We start from the raw sequence: 22224 nt of genomic DNA on the forward strand, positions 1-22224 counted from the left end.
TGTATCCTTTAAAAACAACGCCCCACCAAAAACAAAAACAACACAAAACGCCATTCAAGAACTCCCTTATCAACACCTGTGAATGAAAAAACATGGCATTAGATAAATAGACCATAGCCCTTATCATACACCATCTACAAACAAAATAAAGCTATACCATACATCCTCGAAAACCACCTTCAAAGCACGACATTAGAAAAAAAAACTTTCCAGAATTAAAAGCTGTATCTAACAAAAGCCGTCTGATAAAATTAACAACCAAGCCCCCACCATCAGAGCTGCCCCTACTAAACTCCCCATCGTACATATGAAAAATCAGTTTTAAAAACCTACTTCAATTCATTCTGCCTCAAATACAAAGCCATCCAGAAAGTTACCTTCACTCAAAAACAAAAGCGCACGTAGTAAATAACATTAAAAAATAAATCAGCACACTACACACCACAAGCATAAAATATTGAATTAAAACCAAAAATACCCCTATTCATTAAAGAGCCCAGCCGCAAGCTATATTTAACTATAACTTCGTGCAAACGTACACATATCATTAAAATAGATTTCTTTCAGAATACAACTGATGATCTAAAATAGTAAAATGTCCGAGAACGATATTATAATAGGATATCCTCGATCATCCTCCCGCAAATTCTCTCCACTGTATTGTCCGACACACACCGGAAAAAAAATCCAGTTTTTACTTTTTTCAGCTAACTTCTCATTTATTAGCTGAGAGGAATGTTGAATTTGTCTTTACAAATGAGCTGTGGATCAGCCTGTAGATAAGGCTAGCACTGAGAGATAAAAGAAACAATGGGATGGATTCCACTGATTGATGAATGGAAAGAGATAGTTGCCTTTACAAACAAACTGCAGGGCTGCTGATAAATGAAATTGGATATCGAAAGATGAAAGAAGCAACGGGGGGAAGCTATGAATTCTATAAGAATTAAAAATTAAAAGGGAGGGTTATACATTAGAGGGGAATTTCAGGTATCAGGCGTTCCGGGAAGTCTGTGCCTCTCAAGTACCTCAGCCAATGGGAAAAGAGAGAGGGAAATGCGGCCGGGAAAATAGGATAAAAAGGAGGCTGCGTCCTCCAAAAATTTGAGAGATCCCAGGGGAATGTCCCATGGCCTCTCCCTTTATTCGAATAAAGCAAAAAGGACTCCTCTGTTTCCTTTTTGGACATAAACCGCTGGTGTTTGTGGATTAATTTTCCTGACATTTAGCAACATATTGTTAAAAAAAAAAAAAAAAAAAAAGTGATCCAGAAGAGGGCAACATTGACAGCCATTCCAAGACAGGATGAACAAATGCTTTCACATTGACAGAGGATGCTGCGATGTTCTGAGAACAGAAGATAGAATAAAATAAAGGAAGGTGATGTTACAAGACAGAAAAGGGTAAAATAAAAGGAGTACCTGAGACTGGGGGGCGGGGGGAAGAAAATGGGGAAATATTAATTGCTACACACTAGGTACAAATGCTTTTTACAAGTAATTGATGAGAAGCAAGCTAAAGCGTCTTACTGCTGCTAGTGATATCATGCTCCAAGCTCTGCTAATAATTCCTATTTCTAGCAATAGTTCAATTGAACTCACTACATTCCAACTATTTTTCTGCTTGTTTAGATGGCAGATCCGTTTGGAACACACCTTCGTATAGCAAATTCTATGCCCAGGTAGGGACCTCTCAGTTCTTCCATAAAACATTTTCTTCTGCATTATGGCAAGCCTTTGTTTTAGCTTGACAGCTTTCTTGAAACTTAAATTTACGCATGTATCCAAAGACATTTGCAATTCCAGAAATTGGTAGGCACATCATATGGAAAGTAAATAACATTCTCGAGAGGGAGTTGCTTTGTTACTGAGGGATGAAAAGCAAGGCTAGAGCTAGTAGAACTACCCAAGAAATTGGACTTAACGCAGCTTTTACAAGGCTCAAAGTAGCCATACCGAGATGTTTGAGCTAAAAGCCCCAGTTACCAGACTTACAGGCCTAATAGTTATCACCACACCACATTCCCTGGTTGCAGTATTTTTAACAGCAGTGCAGAACGCTACTGAAAATTATTTTTAGGTTGAATTGTTCTCTCCCCTCACTGCCTGTGTAGCTGTTAGAGGCTTCCAGGAGGCTGGGGAAGCAGACTGCTGGTTTCACTTCCAGACACGTCACTTCCATGGTCTGCTGGAGGGCACTTTGAAGCCCGTGGCCTTTTCTTGCTCTATTGTATCTGACAACTTTCCTCCCCCACGTCTGTTTTTTAGCGGGCAGCATTTTTGGAGGGCCAGTCAAAGACCTCAGGCTCCGAGAGAATTCGTCTGCTTTGCTCTGTTTATGTGTGCAACAGATGGGAGCAGCAACTAAGTCAAGTAGTAACTTCTGAGCTGCCCAGTTATCAGTAAACCAAAATATTCTTTTGTGACTCTCGCCAGACGAACATATCATCCTATCCGAGTCACACACTGCCCCTCTGCATTTTCCAGTCAGACAAAGAATTCCTGGCCCCTTCCTTGCATGAACCTCAGCTCTCCACCTTGTTCCAGAAAGAGTTCTAGATCCAAGGCCCAGTGAGCCAGCTACCCTTTGCTGCCCTGAGCAGTATGGAAACAGCCAAGCCCCAGCCCTGCAGCCCTGCCTAACTCGCCTTTGCCTCCCAAACCTGAACCTTTTCCTTGGCTGTGGCATCCTCACTCATGCAATCCTGAAGACAAAAATCTGATTTGGCAGGTGAGGCCGTTTCTAACGCAAAAGCTTCACCAAGGTTTCTCTTCCAACTTCAGCCTTAAACAGTCCTGTCCTCCTCAGACAGCCCCCACCTCCAGCCTTTAGCTGTAAATACTTACTGTTTTATAGCTAATGCTTGCCACCCCTCAAAATTAAGTCTTTTGATATGCATTTACATCCCTCCCTAACCATGTCCTCAGCACCCTTCCCAAACTCAGCCTCATCTCCAGGCCTAGAACCTCTCCCTAGGTGAGGGACTGTCCTCGGGTAGGAGTGCTGACAGACCTGTGCATGAGCCCAGCTGCAGAGCCCGTGCTAATCCAGCCCAGCTCTAGCCTCTAAACCCACTGGGGCTTTGGTACTGGAGGCCCAGTTACAGTAACCCCTGTGGCCGTTCCGCTTCCAGGCCATCTGTGAGTTGTGATCCCCCACCCTACACCACTTTGGTGAGAAATGCATTCCTTTCTTACAATAAAGTTTTCATTTTATGTCTAAATTCAAGCATTCGAGAAAACGTGTAGCAATTATATCAAGACAGACATGACAGGCACCAACATTAGTCTTTCATTACACACTTTTCATGCCTTCTCTCCACAGATTTCTTTGAGGCAACTCTGACTCCTTTTCTCACAGGCAGCTCCACACAGCACCGACTCCTCCTCTCCTCTGTACGACTGGCTAAACCCCAGCCTGTCCCTTCCCAGCCACCTGAGCCTGTCTGTCCCACACACAGCATCCTCTCACCTTGTCCATCCCTTGCACGGCCACGTGTCCCTTCCTCCTCGCAGCACAGCCAGCAGGCTCCAGCCCACACTGCAGCAGGCTCTGCACCTCCAGCTGGAGCTGTGCTTAGTGAAACTGGCAGCCAGCTGACCCACGCTTTTATAACAACCAGCCTCACTGGGCAGGCAAGGCTGTTTCCACTCCTTGCTAATCACTACAGCTGTAACTCGTTGGCAACTAGTGCCTTCTGCACTATCCTTACAAACTATTCTCCTACAGAATGGACCGGAATTCCGCGGGATTTTCCGGGGATTCCGGGGGGATTTTCCGGGGATTCCGGGAGGATTTTGTCGGGAATTCCGGGGGGATTTTGTCGGGGATTCCGGGGGGAATTTCTGGGGATTCCGGGGGATTTTATCGGGGATTCCTGGGGGATATTCCCGGGGATTCCGGGGGGATTTTATCGGGGATTCTGGGCATATTTTCTCGCGGATTCCGGGGGGATTTTCTCAGGGATTCCGGGGAGATTTTATCGGGGATTCCGGGGGGATTTTTCCCGGGAAATGCGGGGGGCTTTTTCCCCGCGATTCCAGGGGGATTTTCCAGGGGATTCCAGGGGGATTTTATCGGGATACCTGGGGGATTTTCCAGGGGATTCCTGGGGATTTTCCCGGGATTCCGGGGGGATTTTCACTGGGATTCCGGGGCGATTTTCTCAGGGAATTCCGGGGGATTTTCTCGGGAATTCCGGGAGGATTTTCCCGAGTATTCCGGGGGGATTTTCCCGAGTATTCCGGGGGGATTTTTTCGGGGAGTCCGGGGGGATTTTCCCGGGGATTCCGAGGGGATATTCCCGGGGAATTCCGGGGGGATTTTCTCCGGGATTCCGGGGGGATTTTCCAGGGGTTTCAGCGAGGAATTTCCCGGGGAATTCCGGTGGATTTTCCAGGGGATTCCGGGTGGATTTTCTCGGGGATTCCGGGGGATTTTCCCGAGTATTCCGGGGGAATTTTTCGGGGAGTCCGGAGGGATTTTCCCGGGGTATCCGGGGTGATTTTACGAGGAATTCCGGGGGGATTTTCCCGAGTGTTCCGGGGGGATTTCCTCGGGGATTACGGGATGATTTTCTCGGGCAATTCCGGGGATGTTCTCGGGTATTCCGGGGCCATTATCTCGGTGATTCCGGGGAGATTTTCTCGGGGATTCCGAGATTATTTTCCGGGGAATTCATGGGGATTTTCCCGGGAATTCCGGGGGGATATTCGCGGGGATTCCGGGGGATTTTCTCGGAGATTCCGGGGGATTTTCATGGGGATTCCGGGGTATTTTCTCCTGGATTCCGGGGAATTTCCGTGGATTCCTGGGGGATTTTGCCGAGTATTTCGGGAGAATTTTCTCGGGGATTCCGGGGTGATTTTCCCGGGAAATTCCGGGGGATTTTCTCGGGGATTCCGGGGGATTTTTTCGGGGAGTCCGGAGGGATTTTCCCGGGATTCCGGGGGGGTTTTCTCGGCGATACCGGGGGGATATTCTCGGGGATTCCGGATGATTTTCCCGGGGAATTCCAGGGGATGATTCCGGGGGGATTTTCTCGGCGATTGCGGGGGGATTTTCTCGGGGATTCCGGGGGGATTATCCCGGGGAATTCTAGGGGATTTTCTCGGGGATTCCGGGGGGATTTTCCCGGGGAATTCCGGGGGGATTTTCTCGGGAGTCCGGGGAGATTTGCCCGGGGATTCCGAGGGATTTTCAGGGGAATCCGGGGGGATTTTCTCGGGGATTCAGGGGGGTTTTTCTCGGGGATTCAGGGGGATTTTCCAGGGGATTCCGGGGGGATTTTCTCGCGTATTCCCGGGGCATTTTCCTGGAGATTCCAGGGGGATTTTATCGGGGATTCCGGGGGATTATCCAGGGGATTCCGGGGGGTTTTTCCAGGGATTCCGGGCATATTTTCCCGAGTATTACGGGCGAATTTTCTCGGGGATTCCGGGGAGATTTTCTTGGGATTCCGGGGGGGCTTTCACAGGGATTTCTGGGGGATTTTCGCGTGGATTCCGGGGGGATTTTCTCGCGGATTCCGGGGGCTATTTTCCTGGGGATTCCGGGGGAAATTTCTCGGGGAGTCCGGGGGGATTTTCTAGGGAATTCCGGGGGATTTTCTCGGGGATTCTGGGGGGATTTTCCCGGCGATTCCGGGTTGATTTTCCCGGGGACTCCGGGGATTTTCTCGGGGATTTCTGGAGGATTTTCCCGGGGATTCCGGGCGGATTTTCTCGTGGATTCCGGGAGGATTTTCTCTTGGATTCCGGGAGGATTTTCCCGGGAGGGGAAAAATTCCGAGGGATTTTCTCGGGGATTCCGGGGAGATTATCCCGGGATTTCGGGGAGATTTTCTGGGGATTCCTGGGGGATTTTCTCGGGGATAGCGGACGGATTATCACGGGGATTCCGGGATGAGTTTCTCGGGGAATTCAGGGGGATTTTCCAGGGGATTCCGGGGGGATTTCCCGGGAATTCCGGGGGATTTTCTCGGGATTCCGGGGGTTTTTCCCGGGGATTCCCGGGGATTTTCTCTCGGATTTTTTCCCCAATTTTTCAAGCATTTTTCCCGCAATTTTCCTGGATTTTTCCCAAATTTTCCCCATTTCTCACTGATTATTTTCCCCATTTCTCAATGATTTTTGCCCCAATTTACCAAAGATTTTTTTCCCCATTTCTCACTGATGTTTTTCCCATTTTCCCCCATTTCTCACTGATTTTTATCCCCCATTTTTCAATGATTTTTCCCCATTTCTCTCTGATTTTTGCCCCATTTCACCATGATGTTTTCCCCATTTCTCACTGATTTTTCCGTTGATTTTTCATGGATTTTCCCCCCATTTTTCGTGGATTTTTTCCCCATTTTTCCCCATTTCTCACTGATTTTTTTCCCCCATTTATCACTCCTTTTTCCCCATTTTTCCCCATTTCTCACTGATTTTTTCCGCCATTTTTCATTGATTTTTTCCGCCATTTTTCATGGATGTTTCCCCCAATTTTCATGGATATTTCCTGATTTTCCCCCCCATTTCTCACTGATATTTGCCCCCATTTCTCTCTGAATTATTCCCCCATTTTTCATGCATTTTCCCGCCCATTAATCACTGATTTTTTCCCCATTTCTCACCGACTTTTCCCCCATTTCTCACTGATTTTTATCCCCCACTTCTGACTGATTTTTCCCAATTTTTCGTTGATCTTTTTCCCCATTCCTCACCGATTTTTCCCCCATTTCTCTCTGATTTTTCCATCATTTTTCATGGTTTTTCCCCCCCATTTCTCACTGATTTTACCCCCTTTCTCACTGATTTTATTAATGTTTGTATTTCTATTTCTATTTCTATTTATATTTATTATTATTGTTTTGCATGTTTATGTTTATGTTTATGTTTATGTTTATGTTTATGTTTATGTTTATGTTTATGTTTATGTTTATGTTTATGTTTATGTTTATATCTATGCAGGTTAACGTTTGTGCATGTTTATGTCTATGTTTATATTTATGCATATTTATTTTTATGCCGGCGAACGCGGGCAGGCGTTTTATGTAAACGCCTATCCGCCGGGGTCCTAGAGAGGCCGCCATCTTGAGCGTGTCGGGACTCTCAAAATGGCGCCTCGGGCGGCACCCCGGCTGACCTGCCAAAAATGGCGGCAGAAAGGGCGGGAAAAAATCAGGACCCCGGTGTGTAGGCATAAGATGCCTGATTACATCGCCGACGCCGATCCGCTCGCCGACAATTTTCCCGGATGTTTCAGAGCGTGCCGACAACGGCCGCGCGGTCCGCGGTGCCGCGGGCGTGAGGGCGCCGGCGGGCGCGGGCAGGCGTTTTATGTAAACGCCTATCCGCCGGGGTCCTAGAGAGGCCGCCATCTTGAGTGTGTCCGCACTCTCAAAATGGCGCCTCGGGCGGCACCCCGCCTGACCTGCCAAAAATGGCGGCAGAAAGGGCGGGAAAAAATCAGGACCCCGGTGTGTAGGCATAAGATGCCTGATTACATCGCCGACGCCGATCCGCTCGCCGACAATTTTCCCGGATGTTTCAGAGCGTGCCGACAACGGCCGCGCGGTCCGCGGTGCCGCGGGCGTGAGGGCGCCGGCGGGCGCGGGCAGGCGTTTTATGTAAACGCCTATCCGCCGGGGTCCTAGAGAGGCCGCCATCTTGAGTGTGTCCGCACTCTCAAAATGGCGCCTCGGGCGGCACCCCGGCTGACCTGCCAAAAATGGCGGCAGAAAGGGCGGGAAAAAATCAGGACCCCGGTGTGTAGGCATAAGATGCCTGATTACATCGCCGACGCCGATCCGCTCGCCGACAATTTTCCCGGACGTGTCAGAGCGTGCCGACAACGGCCGCGCGGTCCCCGGTGCCGCGGGCGTGAGGGCGCCGGCGAGCGCGGACAGGCGTTTTATGTAAACGCCTATCCGCCGGGGTCCTAGAGAGGCCGCCATCTTGAGCGCTGCCGCACGGCTGGGTCCCGGCCCGCGGGCCCTTCCGCCATCCTGAGAGGGGCACGGTGCAGTACCCGCCTGTGTCCACACGGCGGCAGCACTGCCGCCCAACTCAGCCCGGCACTGCCGCCCTGTCAGGGACAGACAGAGAAGGGAGAGAGTTCCAAGCACCAGAGTCCCCACCCGTCATAAAATCCTCTCAATGAACGCCCCAAAAAAACCCCGACCCAAACTAAAAATGCCCTGCCTCTGACCAAATGAAAAAAAAACCTTTTATATATATAAATCATCTATTTTTTAATATTTAATTTCTAGTCATAATCTAGACATATTTCATATATTCAATTTAATTGCTATTCTATTTATCATATATACAATATTATTTTATTATTCATTATATACATAGATTTATATTACTAATGTTATTTCTATTTTATCTATATCCATCTATATTTGGAGGTTCATAGTTTTTAATATTATTTCTTTAAAAGCTCTGCCTCTAACCAAATAGAAACAAAAAACTCGATTATTTTAAATTCTATTTGAATATATTTTTCTATTTAGTTTTCATATTTATATCTGTAGATTTATATGTCTATATTGTGTATTCTATATTTATATACTATTTCATGTAGTTTTTACTAGTATATTAATATACTAGATGCTATTTACATTCTATTATAACATACTATTTAATAGAACATATTAAAATCGATAAATTATTTCTATTACATACTACATACATGTATTTTATATTTATATTTTTTTCTATATATTTATACTTACATATATATATGCATATATAGTTATAATAATTTTATGTCAGTATCTATTTTTGCATATTTGTATATTTTTGCCTATATTATTTTCAAAAAACCCTCCTCTAACCAAATAAAAACCAATAAAACATTCCTTTTAAAGTCTGAATATTTATATATTTCTATTTTCATAACATAATATAATGTAATGTAATATATTTATATATTGGTTTCTTATATTTGCTTCTATATTTTTATTCTTTATCTTTTCTATTTACAGTATCTATAAAAAAACCCTACCTCTATCCAAACACAAGCCAATAAAACATTCCTTTTAGACTATATTTAGCTATTTTTTAAGGTTCTGTTTTTCATGCATTCTACACCCACCCCTCCCTCTCAATGTTCTGGCACCCACCATGACCCCCCGCCATGCCCGACTCACCTGCTCCTCCAGCGCAGCCCGGCTCCCTCTCCCAGGGACCTTGGGGTGCCCCAAACCACGTCGGAGCCCCCCTCAGCCTTTTTTCCTCACCCCAAAGAAGGCACAGAACGACTCCTTTAATGAAGTTGTTTTAACAATTGTAAGGCTAGAGCTTTTGGTATCCACTGCTTGCCATCCCTTGTAAACCAATTATTTTCTTCTTTCTTCTGCAGCTTAATAAACCTCTTTTTTTCCCCATAGTTTTCCAAATGCATGTATTACCGCATATGCATATTTAGAATCAGTAAATATATTTAATGTCTTGTCCTGCTATAATTCACAGGCTCTCACAAGCGTGTGCAGCTCTGCTGTCTGAGCTGACCAGGTGGCTGGTAACCTCCCCCCTTCCTTTAATTGCTTTCCATTCACGATAGAGTATCCTGTAAATCATGAAGAATGGGGGGGAAAAATCAGTGAGAAATGGGGAAAAAAATCCATGAAAAATGGGAGAACAAATCAGTGAGCAACGGGGAAAAGTGGGGAAAAGTTAATTGAGAAATGGGGAAAAAATCAGTGAGAAATGGGGAAAAAAATCCCTGAAGAATGGGGGAAAAAATCAGTGAGAAATGGGGGAAAGTGGGGAAAAAATCCGTGAGAAATGGGGGAAAAATCAGTGAGAAATGGGTGGGGAAATTCCATGAAAAATGGCGAAAGAAATCAGTGAGAAATGGGGAAAAATGGGTAAAAAATCAGTGCGAAATGGGGGGGGGGGGGGGGGGGAATCAATGAGAAATCGGGGAAAAACATAAGTAAGAAACGGGGGGGGGAAAAATCCATGAAAAATGGGGAAAAATCAGTGGGAAATGGGGATAAATCTGGAAAAAATCCATGAAAAATGGGGGAAAAGTCAGTGAGAAATGGGGAAAAATCAGTGAAAAACGGGGGGAAAACTCCATGAAGAATGGGAAAAAAAAATCAGTGAGAAATGGGGGAAAAAAATCCCTGAAAAATGGGGGGAAATATCAGTGAGAAATGGGAAAAAAATGGGGAAAAAAATCATTGATAAATCGGGGGAAAAATCAGTGTGAAAGGGGGGAAAAAATCGGGATCGGGGACGTGGACCGGGACTGGGATCGGGGACCGGGACGGGGAAATGGGACAGGGACCGGGATCGCGGACGGGGACCTGGGACAGGGACCGGAACCGGGATCGGGGACGGGGACTGGAGACAGGGACCGGGACCGGGATTGGGGACTGGGACCAGGACCGTGATCGGGTTCCGGGACGGGGAACTGGGACTGGGACCAGGATCGGGGACCGGAACCGGGGACTGGGACCGGGACCAGGACTGGGGACGGGGACTGGGGACAGTGACCGGGACTGCAATCGGCACCGCCCCCCGAACCGCTCCCGGAACCGCTCCCCGGGCTACCCCGGCACGGCGACCGGGAACGCCCCCGGCACCGCCCCCGGTGCCGCCCCCGGCACTGCCCCGGCACCGCCCCGGGTAGCGCCCCCGGCACCGCCCCCGGGGCGGGCCGCCGAACGCACGCGATGACGCGCGGGGGGCGGGACGGCGCGGGGCGGTGACGCGCTTCATGCCAGGAGCAGGGCCGGGTGCGACGAAGACGGGAGCGGGACGACCCGATACCGCGCGGGGCCGCGGGCCCGTGCGGAGCCCGGCCCGCTGGGTAGGGGCCGCCAATGGCACCGGGGCTTCTGCTTCGGCTTCTGTCCGTGTCGGCGGGGAGGCCCCAGCCAGCGGTGCCCCTCTCCCTCGGCGGCACGGGCGTGGAACTCGGCATCGGGCGCTGCATCGCCGCGGACAGCAGGGGGCGCACGGGTACCGATACTGCCATGGGGCCCGGCGCTGCTCTCCTGCTCCGCCGCCAGGCGGCGCTGCGCTGCCGTCCTGCCGCGCCTCCGGGCACGCTCGGTTTCCTCGGGACCCCGGGCCCCGCCTGTCCCGCCGCTGCGGAGGCGGGGGATGCTTTATGGGACTGCCCGAGCTGGCGGTGCCGGGTCTGGGGCGTTGGGGCGCGCCTTGGGGGGCTGCGGGTGCGCTCGTTTCCTCTTCTGCATGGCCTTCTGTGTGAGCATCTCTCGTTGCGACTGCTCTTGGAGAGTCAAACCCCTCCTCCTAAGTGGTCTCAGGAGCCTGGCAGGGTGAGTTTTGTTTCACAGGGGAAAGGGCCACTGGTCGTGTCCAGAGACCTGTGCACCCAGCCAGGTTTCTGCCTGATAAAATTCCAAATGGATGAGGATTTCTCCCAGCCCCAAGCTGCCCCCACCTGTAACCCTGGCTGCCTTTGGGGTGCCCAAAGCCTCCTCTGTGCAGATCTCAGGAACCTGGGAGGGGTGAACAATGTTGCACAGGGAAAAACCCCACAGATTTTATCTCCGGGCCTGGGGCCAGGAGCAGGCATTTGCGTGCTATAATTCCAGAAGGAGCACGGTGTCTCCCAGACCCAAGCCGCATCCAGCTGTGACCCAGCTGCTCTTGGAGTGCCAAAAGCCTCCTCGTAGCTGATCTCAGGAACCCTGGAAGGGTGAGTTTGGTTTCACAGGGAAAAGGCCTCAGTTTGTGTCCAGAGATCAAATAAGGGACTCTGCTTTTCCTCTAGTTCTCCTTCCTGTTTTCACCTGGGCTACAAGGATGGGCATGGCCTGTATTTCTCATATCAAAGTGATGTTACTAAATTTGTCCAGAAGTTCTGATTGTTATTTTTATTAGTAGTAGTAATTTTCTGATAGAAAACACTCTCATTTTGCCTTTCCCACGTTGTTTCCAGGTGCTGCCCAGGATGGACATCTGTGGTCTCAGACAGTGATTCCCGAGGAGCAAGGAAAGCCTTTTCCTCACCTGCACAGTTCAGGTGGATGGGACAGAATTGGTGTGGCCTGACAAGGCAGGAAAAGCTGTCTGTGTTCTGGAGTGCCTTGAAAGCTTTCTCCGTCAGGTTTGGAAGGGGTTTCTCTTTGGGATTTCTTGTGATGCAGCACCACGGGTATCCCTTTGTGCCAAGTCCAGTGCTAAAGGATTGAAGAACTGACAAGTGGGGTCTGGGATGAAAATGCCTCTAATAAAATTAAGCAAAGAATACAATAAGAGAAATGAGCATCCTTTTAATGTCTGAAATAGTTAGGAATAAAAATGCTGGAAAAGGGCACTCTGAATTGGTGTCACTTGTCATGGATAAAACCCCAGAGTGAGGAATCAGAGCAGAAGTTGAGAGCTGGAATCCTTCTGCAGTCGACTTAATTTTCTTTTCCTCCTCTCTTTCAGGACAGGAAGAATCACGACTCTCCTGGCATCTTTGCCAAGAGCTGTGGTGTTTGATCAGCCAAAGCCCAGAGGCTTCAGCACCAGAGGTCTGAGCCTGGAGGGCTCCTGGTGCTGCCCGTGCTGTGGGCTATGTCAGAGGATGCAGGGTTCCTCTTTGCCTCCCTGCTGGGATTAACTGCCATGGGAATGTGGGATCTGGGTGAAACTCCAGCTCTCCTGGTGTTCAGGGGAGCAAGGTCTGAGGGACTCCTCTCTGGGGATGTGCGGTGAAGGACTGAATAGTGTGGAAGGAGAGTATTTATAAACTGTATCACTGTTTCTCCCAAAATTGGGGTGGAGCACTGATGGGGGCGGTTGGGTTTGGTCTGGGCCTGTTATTCTTTGTGCAATTTTTAAATTCTCTTGTATGATTTACTGTCCGGTATCTTTCTAACAAAAGCTGACATAAATTTAGATTAAGGATTAGAACTTGGGTCCATTCATTGCAAACATTTGACAAGGCTGGAGGACTGGGGTGGTGACTGCTCTCAGGAAAGGTTACTTATTAATACTGTGTCAGATTTCCCGCAGTGACTGTCAGGCCTGCATGGCTGTGAGTTCGTGCTCTTCTCACTGGGGAAATAAGTTCAGCAAAATTAGAAATGTTAGAAAAATCCAGCCAAAAATTCCACCTCTGTACCCCCTAAGTTTTCCCAGTTTTTCCCAGCTAGGAGCTGCACAGAAGTCAGGCAGGGGAAGTGACAACAGGGAACAGCTGAAAAATTCAAAGGCACAAAGAGGAAAGGGGAAAGGTTTCAGAAAACAATTCTATGGTCTAAGAATAATTTCTGATTCCCTACTGAGAAGAACACGAACTCACAGCCATTCAGGCCTGACAGTCCCCTGCAGTGAGAGCTCAGCACACATCCACAGAGGCAAGTCCAGCATCTTAAATGAAAAAATAAAAATAAAAACCAGGAGAAAAAGGTGATTTCTTTTGCTTCAGAGTTATTTCAAGTTCTTAAAGCCCAAGCAACATTTGCTCTTGATTTTGGTTGGGTGAATCATGAGCAGTGGGCACGGGTCATGCCATTCATTGAGCAGAAAACCCGGGGTCATTTAGAGGGGACACAAGAACTGTTTGTGTAGCGACCTCGGGCTGCAGAGGGGCAGGAGAAAGGCCAAGGGAGCTCCCTGGGGCCACCAGGGCCTGTGGGGAACAGAATGGACGCTTGGATGACCAGTGGAGGTGAGGAGTGGATCTGAGTTCATCTACAGGGAAATAAGGAGGGGATACTCTGGAGTGAAAAGCTGAGGTGATGAGTTCACCCACCTGGGCACGAGTTGTGTTTGCACAAAGTGGGACCAGAGGTGAAGGTCAATCCAAAGTCGATCCTGCTTGACCTCTGAATTCCAGGATAAGTTTTACAAGCTGCCAAATGAGGGAGTAAAAATACACAAAAATGAAACCGAGAGCATTCATGAGGTTCCTGGGAGTCCATTACACTGTTGTCATAGAATTCTTAATGAGTTTTGAGCTTTTAATGACAACAATTCAGTACTTTCTTTGGATTATTCACTGTGTAGGATTTGGGGTTTATCTGGATTTTAAAGGCGTCGTGGTGGCCCTGACACTGCTCAGGAGCTGGTAGGAAAAGCAGGGTCAGAGCTCCTGGCAGGCACAGGGTGTTTTTCCCAGAGTGGACTGTGGAGGAATTGTTTGGGCCTTGGATTGTCCCTCTGGGTGATGCCAGTTGCTGTGATTTGTGTAATTCCATACATTTAACTCCCAATACTTCCCAGCCCAGGAGCTTGAGCTGACAGGGCAGCACACAGATTGTTCTCTGTGCTGTGCCCCGATTTGGGGTTCGCTGTCAGCTTTGCTAGCTCCCGTGAATTATGCCCATAGCCCCGAATTCCCTGCTCAATTCCCACTGCCATAACCTCACAGCGCCTCATGGAGTGGGGATATACTGTGGCAGGAAGCTCAGCAGCATCGGCACAGGGACAGGTGTATATTCCAAAGAATTTGCTGTTTCAAACCCTCATCCCCCAGCCCCGCCGATGTCCCTGGGGGGCACTTGACAGAGTTACCTGGATTTCAGCTGATTTCACCCCCCCGAGCTCGGGCTCCAGGTGATCTTTTCAAGCAGGAGAAGGCAGGGGCCGGAGGCGCTCGTGGCCCGTGCCGAGGCAGTCCCTGGGGCCACGAGAGGACATCTCTCCCTGCAGAATTTCAGTTCTTTCCAGAGCCTCAGCAGTGACAGAGGACAAAGAGGAAGAGGAGGAGGAGGAAGAAGGGGGAGAGGGTTTGAGAGGAGGGGAAGCCCAAATCCGTGCTGTGTGCGGAGCTCCGACAGCACGCTGCAGCCCGCAGCTCACTGTGAGCACGGGGCAGAGGAGGCGATTTCTGGGCATTCAATCACCCTGAGGCGGGCCCGGCACCGCCCCTGCAGCACCGTCCCCAGCACAGCTCGGTACCCCTCCGGGATCACCCGGCCCCGCCCCCGGTGCCGCCCGGGACCACTGGGGACCGCCCCTAAAGCACCGCCCCGGCCCCGCCCGGTCCCGTCCCCGGGACCTCCGTGCCCCGCCTCGCCAAGCCCCGGCTCCGCCCCGAGCCTGCCCGGGCTGCGCCGGGACCATCGCTGGCGGCCCCGCCCCTCTTCCCCGGGCCGAAGCGGGCTGAAGGAGATGTCCGCACGATTGGAAACGCCGCCGAAAATCGCACCCGTGGGATCGGTGTCGGCGTCGTGCGCAGGCATCCCACTAGAGCGAGCGGGCTCCTTGCTGTGCCCCCCTCCTTTTGCAGCCAGAGTTAGAAGGTCGGGGAGCGACACCCGAGCCGCCATCTTGGGAGAGGCAGGCGCGCAGTACCGCGCTCTGCCCACAGGGTGGCGCTTGGGAGACAGGCAAGGGATGGAATCAAGGAGTGTCCCAATCCTTGAGGAAATCCCCCGGAATGAACGCCCCAAAAAACCCCGACCAGAACTGAGAAACCTCCTGCCTCTGTACGAGTGCAAAGGGTGTGCAAGGAGTGTGCAAATAGTGTGCATTAGCAATCGATCGGCAGGCATTGGAAAGCGATCGCCGATCTAATCGATCGGCAGGCGCGATCAATCGATCGCCGATCTAATCGATCGGCAGGCATTAGCAATCGAGCGCCGATCTAATCGATCGGCAGGCATTAGCAATCGATCGCCGATCTAATCGATCGGCAGGCGCGATCAATCGATCGCCGATCTAATCGATCGGCAGGCATTAGCAATCGATCGCCGATCTAATCGATCGGCAGGCGCGATCAATCGATCGCCGATCTAATCGATCGGCAGGCGCGATCAATCGATCGCCGATCTAATCGATCGGCAGGCATTAGCAATCGATCGCCGATCTAATCGATCGGCAGGCATTAGCAATCGATCGCCGATCTAATCGATCGGCAGGCGCGATCAATCGATCGCCGATCTAATCGATCGGCAGGCATTAGCAATCGAGCGCCGATCTAATCGATCGGCAGGCGCGATCAATCGATCGCCGATCTAATCGATCGGCAGGCATTAGCAATCGAACGCCGATCTAATCGATCGGCAGGCGCGATCAATCGATCGCCGATCTAATCGATCGGCAGGCATTAGCAATCGATCGCCGATCTAATCGATCGGCAGGCATTAGCAATCGATCGCCGATCTAATCGATCGGCAGGCGCCATCAATCGAGCGCCGATCTAATCGATCGGCAGGCTCGATCAATCGATCGCCGATCTAATCGATCGGCAGGCATTAGCAATCGATCGCCGATCTAATCGATCGGCAGGCGCGATCAATCGATCGCCGATCTAATCGATCGGCAGGCATTAGCAATCGATCGCCGATCTAATCGATCGGCGGGCGCGATCAATCGATCGCCGATCTAATCGATCGGCAGGCGCGATCAATCGATCGCCGATCTAATCGATCGGCAGGCATTAGCAATCGAGCGCCGATCTAATCGATCGGCAGGCATTACCAATCGATCGCCGATCTAATCGATCGGCAGGCGCGATCAATCGATCGCCGATCTAATCGATCGGCAGGCGCGATCAATCGATCGCCGATCTAATCGATCGGCAGGCATTAGCAATCGAGCGCCGATCTAATCGATCGGCAGGCATTACCAATCGATCGCCGATCTAATCGATCGGCAGGCGCGATCAATCGATCGCCGATCTAATCGATCGGCAGGCATTAGCAATCGATCGCCGATCTAATCGATCGGCAGGCGCGATCAATCGATCGCCGATATAATCGATCGGCAGGCGCGATCAATCGATCGCCGATCTAATCGATCGGCAGGCATTAGCAATCGATCGCCGATATAATCGATCGGTAGTCGTGATCAATCGATCGCCGATCTAATCCATAGGCACGCATTAGCTATCGATCGCCGATCTGATTTTTCCCGCCATTTTTCATGGATTTTTTCCCCCATTTCTTACTGATTTTTCCCCAATTTTTCATGCATTTTTTTCCCGCAATTTTCGTGGATTTTTTCCCATATTTTCCCCATTTCTCACTGATTTTTTTCCCCCATTTCTCAATGATTTGTTTCCCATATTATCAAAGATTTTTTTTCCCCATTTCACCATGATGTTTCCCCCATTTCTCACTGATTTTTTCCCCCATTTCTTACTGATTTTTTCCCCCCATTTTTCCATGGATATTTCCCGATTTTCCCCCCCATTGCTCACTGATTTTTGCCCCCATTTCTCTCTGAATTTTCCCCCCATTTTCCATGCATTTTTCCCCCCATTAATCACTGATTTTTTTCCCCATTTATCACTGATATTTGCCCCCATTTCTCTCTGAATTTTTCCTTCCATTTTTCATGCATTTTTCCGCCCATTAATCACTGATTTTCTCCCCATTTATCACTGATTATTGCCCCCATTTTTCACTTATTTTTTCCCCACAGCATCGGCCACCACAGCACGAGCGACAACAGCTCGCTCTGTTCCCGCCATTGCCCATGGATTGTTTGCCTGTTTTCCATGGATTTTTTCCCCATTTCTCACTGATTTCCCCCCCCCGCCCCCCCATTTCTCACTGAATATTCCCCCATTTTTCATCGACTTTTCCCCCATTTACCACTGCTTTTTCCCCCATTTCTCGCTGATTTTGTCCCAAATTTTCCCCCATTTCTCATTGATTTTTTCCCTGTTTCTCACTGATTTTTCCCCCATTTCTTAATGACTTTTCCCGCCATTCGTCACGGATTTTTTCCCCCATTTCTCACTGATTTTTTCCCCATTTCTCAATTATTTTTTCCCCCACTTTTCCCCGTTTCTCACTGATTTATTCCCCCATTTTTCATGGATTTTTTTTCCCCCATTTCTCACGGATTTTTTTCCCCATTTTTCAAAGATTCCCCCCCCCGTTTTTCACTGATTTTTCTCCATTTCTCACTGATTTTCCCACCATTTTTCATGTGGTTTTTTTCCATTTCTCACTGATGTTTTACCCCATTCTTATTACCATTCTCATAGCTCTATTTTATATTTATACATATTCTTATATTTGCATTATTTCTGTTATACACTAGATTTTTCATAGATATTTGCTACTTATATTTCATTATATTTTACATGTATACCAATCTATTTCTATTCTTTATATTTTATTTTTATATTAGCTATAAAAACCGTGCCTCTACCCAAATAAAAAGCATTTAAACATTCCTTTTAGACTATATTTAGGTATTTTTTATGGTTCTGTTTTTCATGCATTCTACACCCACCCCTCCCTCTCAATGTTCTGGCACCCACCATGACCCCCCCCCCCCCCCCCCCCCATGCCCGACTCACCTGCTCCTCCAGCGCAGCCCGGCTCCCTTTCCCAGGGACCTTGGGGTGCCCCAAACCACGTCGGAGCCCCCAGTCTCCACACCCTCCCCCTCCGTAGGGAACGGGAATGGGATGGGGAGCACACAGGACAAGAAAGGAACACAAAAGACACACTGGACAGAGAGAAGAAAAGGGCTGGAAGCTGGATATGAGGATGAAAGTGGAGCAGCAACAAACCTCAGGACTCTTGACTAGAGAGTGTGGCTGCTGAACGTCTCAAAAAAAACCCCCAGCTCCAACACAACATGCTGTGCTCACGGCTCGGCCTGGGACTCATCAGTGAACATCTCTCTCTTGCCAGGGCCATAAAGCCCCCGAGAAAACACGAGGTGAGGTTGATGTGCTCCGGCTTTGCTCCTGCTCAGCCCTAACCCCAGCCCCTGCTGCCAGTGAGCACCCTGATCTCTGAACCTCTTCTCAGCTTGTTTGTACGCTTCCAAATTCCTTCCTCTTTCTTCAAGCTTCATCTGTTTCCTGGCATTGGGAGAATGACAAGTGTTTAGCACAGCGCAATGAATACAACAGTCTCATTTTCAGAAGACACAACTGAACGAGAACCGACAGCAGCACTGCTTCGAGACAATCTGGGCACACGTTTCCCTTCCAGCAATCTGAGCGTTCTTTTGTGTCACGCCTGAAATCCTGAAAATGGTTTTTTGAGAAAAATTATCCATAACTAGAAAACAATCCAACCAAATAAATAGAACCCCTAGGATATAATAACAGCCCATATACTACAACACTCCAATTCTAATATTAATAAGAAAACAGAAATTAGCTACACAGCATTACCTCAAACAAACACTACATACTGGCAAGAATCAAAGCCACCACAAAATAATTCAAAAACTACCCTATGCCTTATGCTACAGGCTAGAACGCCATCGGCAAACCTTATCAAGGTATCCTTTAAAAACAACGCCCCACCAAAAACAAAAACAACACAAAACGCCATTCAAGAACTCCCTTATCAACACCTGAATGAAAAAACATGGCATTAGATAAATAGACCATAGCCCTTATCATACACCATCTACAAACAAAATAAAGCTATACCATACATCCTCGAAAACCACCTTCAAAGCACGACATTAGAAAAAAAAACTTTCCAGAATTAAAAGCTGTATCTAACAAAAGCCGTCTGATAAAATTAACAACCAAGCCCCCACCATCAGAGCTGCCCCTACTAAACTCCCCATCGTACATATGAAAAATCAGTTTTAAAAACCTACTTCAATTCATTCTGCCTCAAATACAAAGCCATCCAGAAAGTTACCTTCACTCAAAAACAAAAGCGCACGTAGTAAATAACATTAAAAAATAAATCAGCACACTACACACCACAAGCATAAAATATTGAATTAAAACCAAAAATACCCCTATTCATTAAAGAGCCCAGCCGCAAGCTATATTTAACTATAACTTCGTGCAAACGTACACATATCATTAAAATAGATTTCTTTCAGAATACAACTGATGATCTAAAATAGTAAAATGTCCGAGAACGATATTATAATAGGATATCCTCGATCATCCTCCCGCAAATTCTCTCCACTGTATTGTCCGACACACACCGGAAAAAAAATCCAGTTTTTACTTTTTTCAGCTAACTTCTCATTTATTAGCTGAGAGGAATGTTGAATTTGTCTTTACAAATGAGCTGTGGATCAGCCTGTAGATAAGGCTAGCACTGAGAGATAAAAGAAACAATGGGATGGATTCCACTGATTGATGAATGGAAAGAGATAGTTGCCTTTACAAACAAACTGCAGGGCTGCTGATAAATGAAATTGGATATCGAAAGATGAAAGAAGCAACGGGGGGAAGCTATGAATTCTATAAGAATTAAAAATTAAAAGGGAGGGTTATACATTAGAGGGGAATTTCAGGTATCAGGCGTTCCGGGAAGTCTGTGCCTCTCAAGTACCTCAGCCAATGGGAAAAGAGAGAGGGAAATGCGGCCGGGAAAATAGGATAAAAAGGAGGCTGCGTCCTCCAAAAATTTGAGAGATCCCAGGGGAATGTCCCATGGCCTCTCCCTTTATTCGAATAAAGCAAAAAGGACTCCTCTGTTTCCTTTTTGGACATAAACCGCTGGTGTTTGTGGATTAATTTTCCTGACATTTAGCAACATATTGTTAAAAAAAAAAAAAAAAAAAAAAGTGATCCAGAAGAGGGCAACATTGACAGCCATTCCTCAAGACAGGATGAACAAATGCTTTCACATTGACAGAGGATGCTGCGATGTTCTGAGAACAGAAGATAGAATAAAATAAAGGAAGGTGATGTTACAAGACAGAAAAGGGTAAAATAAAAGGAGTACCTGAGACTGGGGGGCGGGGGGGAAGAAAATGGGGAAATATTAATTGCTACACACTAGGTACAAATGCTTTTTACAAGTAATTGATGAGAAGCAAGCTAAAAGCGTCTTACTGCTGCTAGTGATATCATGCTCCAAGCTCTGCTAATAATTCCTATTTCTAGCAATAGTTCAATGAACTCACTACATTCCAACTATTTTTCTGCTTGTTTAGATGGCAGATCCGTTTGGAACACACCTTCGTATAGCAAATTCTATGCCCAGGTAGGGACCTCTCAGTTCTTCCATAAAACATTTTCTTCTGCATTATGGCAAGCCTTTGTTTTAGCTTGACAGCTTTCTTGAAACTTAAATTTACGCATGTATCCAAAGACATTTGCAATTCCAGAAATTGGTAGGCACATCATATGGAAAGTAAATAACATTCTCGAGAGGGAGTTGCTTTGTTACTGAGGGGATGAAAAGCAAGGCTAGAGCTAGTAGAACTACCCAAGAAATTGGACTTAACGCAGCTTTTACAAGGCTCAAAGTAGCCATACCGAGATGTTTGAGCTAAAAGCCCAGTTACCAGACTTACAGGCCTAATAGTTATCACCACACCACATTCCCTGGTTGCAGTATTTTTAACAGCAGTGCAGAACGCTACTGAAAATTATTTTTAGGTTGAATTGTTCTCTCCCCTCACTGCCTGTGTAGCTGTTAGAGGCTTCCAGGAGGCTGGGGAAGCAGACTGCTGGTTTCACTTCCAGACAGGTCACTTCCATGGTCTGCTGGAGGGCACTTTGAAGCCCGTGGCCTTTTCTTGCTCTATTGTATCTGACAACTTTCCTCCCCCACGTCTGTTTTTTAGCGGGCAGCATTTTTGGAGGGCCAGTCAAAGACCTCAGGCTCCGAGAGAATTCGTCTGCTTTGCTCTGTTTATGTGTGCAACAGATGGGAGCAGCAACTAAGTCAAGTAGTAACTTCTGAGCTGCCCAGTTATCAGTAAACCAAAATATTCTTTTGTGACTCTCGCCAGACGAACATATCATCCTATCCGAGTCACACACTGCCCCTCTGGCATTTTCCAGTCAGACAAAGAATTCCTGGCCCCTTCCTTGCATGAACCTCAGCTCTCCACCTTGTTCCAGAAAGAGTTCTAGATCCAAGGCCCAGTGAGCCAGCTACCCTTTGCTGCCCTGAGCAGTATGGAAACAGCCAAGCCCCAGCCCTGCAGCCCTGCCTAACTCGCCTTTGCCTCCCAAACCTGAACCTTTTCCTTGGCTGTGGCATCCTCACTCATGCAATCCTGAAGACAAAAATCTGATTTGGCAGGTGAGGCCGTTTCTAACGCAAAAGCTTCACCAAGGTTTCTCTTCCAACTTCAGCCTTAAACAGTCCTGTCCTCCTCAGACAGCCCCCACCTCCAGCCTTTAGCTGTAAATACTTACTGTTTTATAGCTAATGCTTGCCACCCCTCAAAATTAAGTCTTTTGATATGCATTTACATCCCTCCCTAACCATGTCCTCAGCACCCTTCCCAAACTCAGCCTCATCTCCAGGCCTAGAACCTCTCCCTAGGTGAGGGACTGTCCTCGGGTAGGAGTGCTGACAGACCTGTGCATGAGCCCAGCTGCAGAGCCGTGCTAATCCCAGCCCAG

At 48.2% G+C, this 22224-nt stretch overlaps 1 long non-coding RNA gene across 1 annotated transcript; it reads left to right on the forward strand.

Annotated features, from left to right (window-relative positions):
• The first annotated feature begins 10642 nt into the window (after nucleotides 1–10642).
• On the forward strand, nucleotides 10643–13377 carry LOC148217853 (uncharacterized). Its single transcript, XR_015800693.1, has 2 exons — nucleotides 10643–10812; nucleotides 11914–13377. It is a non-coding gene; the product is annotated as an uncharacterized LOC148217853 (long non-coding RNA).
• Nucleotides 13378–22224: the final 8847 nt, after the last annotated feature.

This window comes from Sturnus vulgaris, unplaced genomic scaffold, assembly GCF_052056855.1.
Source record: "Sturnus vulgaris isolate bStuVul1 unplaced genomic scaffold, bStuVul1.hap1 Scaffold_2007, whole genome shotgun sequence".
Taxonomy (NCBI): domain Eukaryota; kingdom Metazoa; phylum Chordata; class Aves; order Passeriformes; family Sturnidae; genus Sturnus; species Sturnus vulgaris.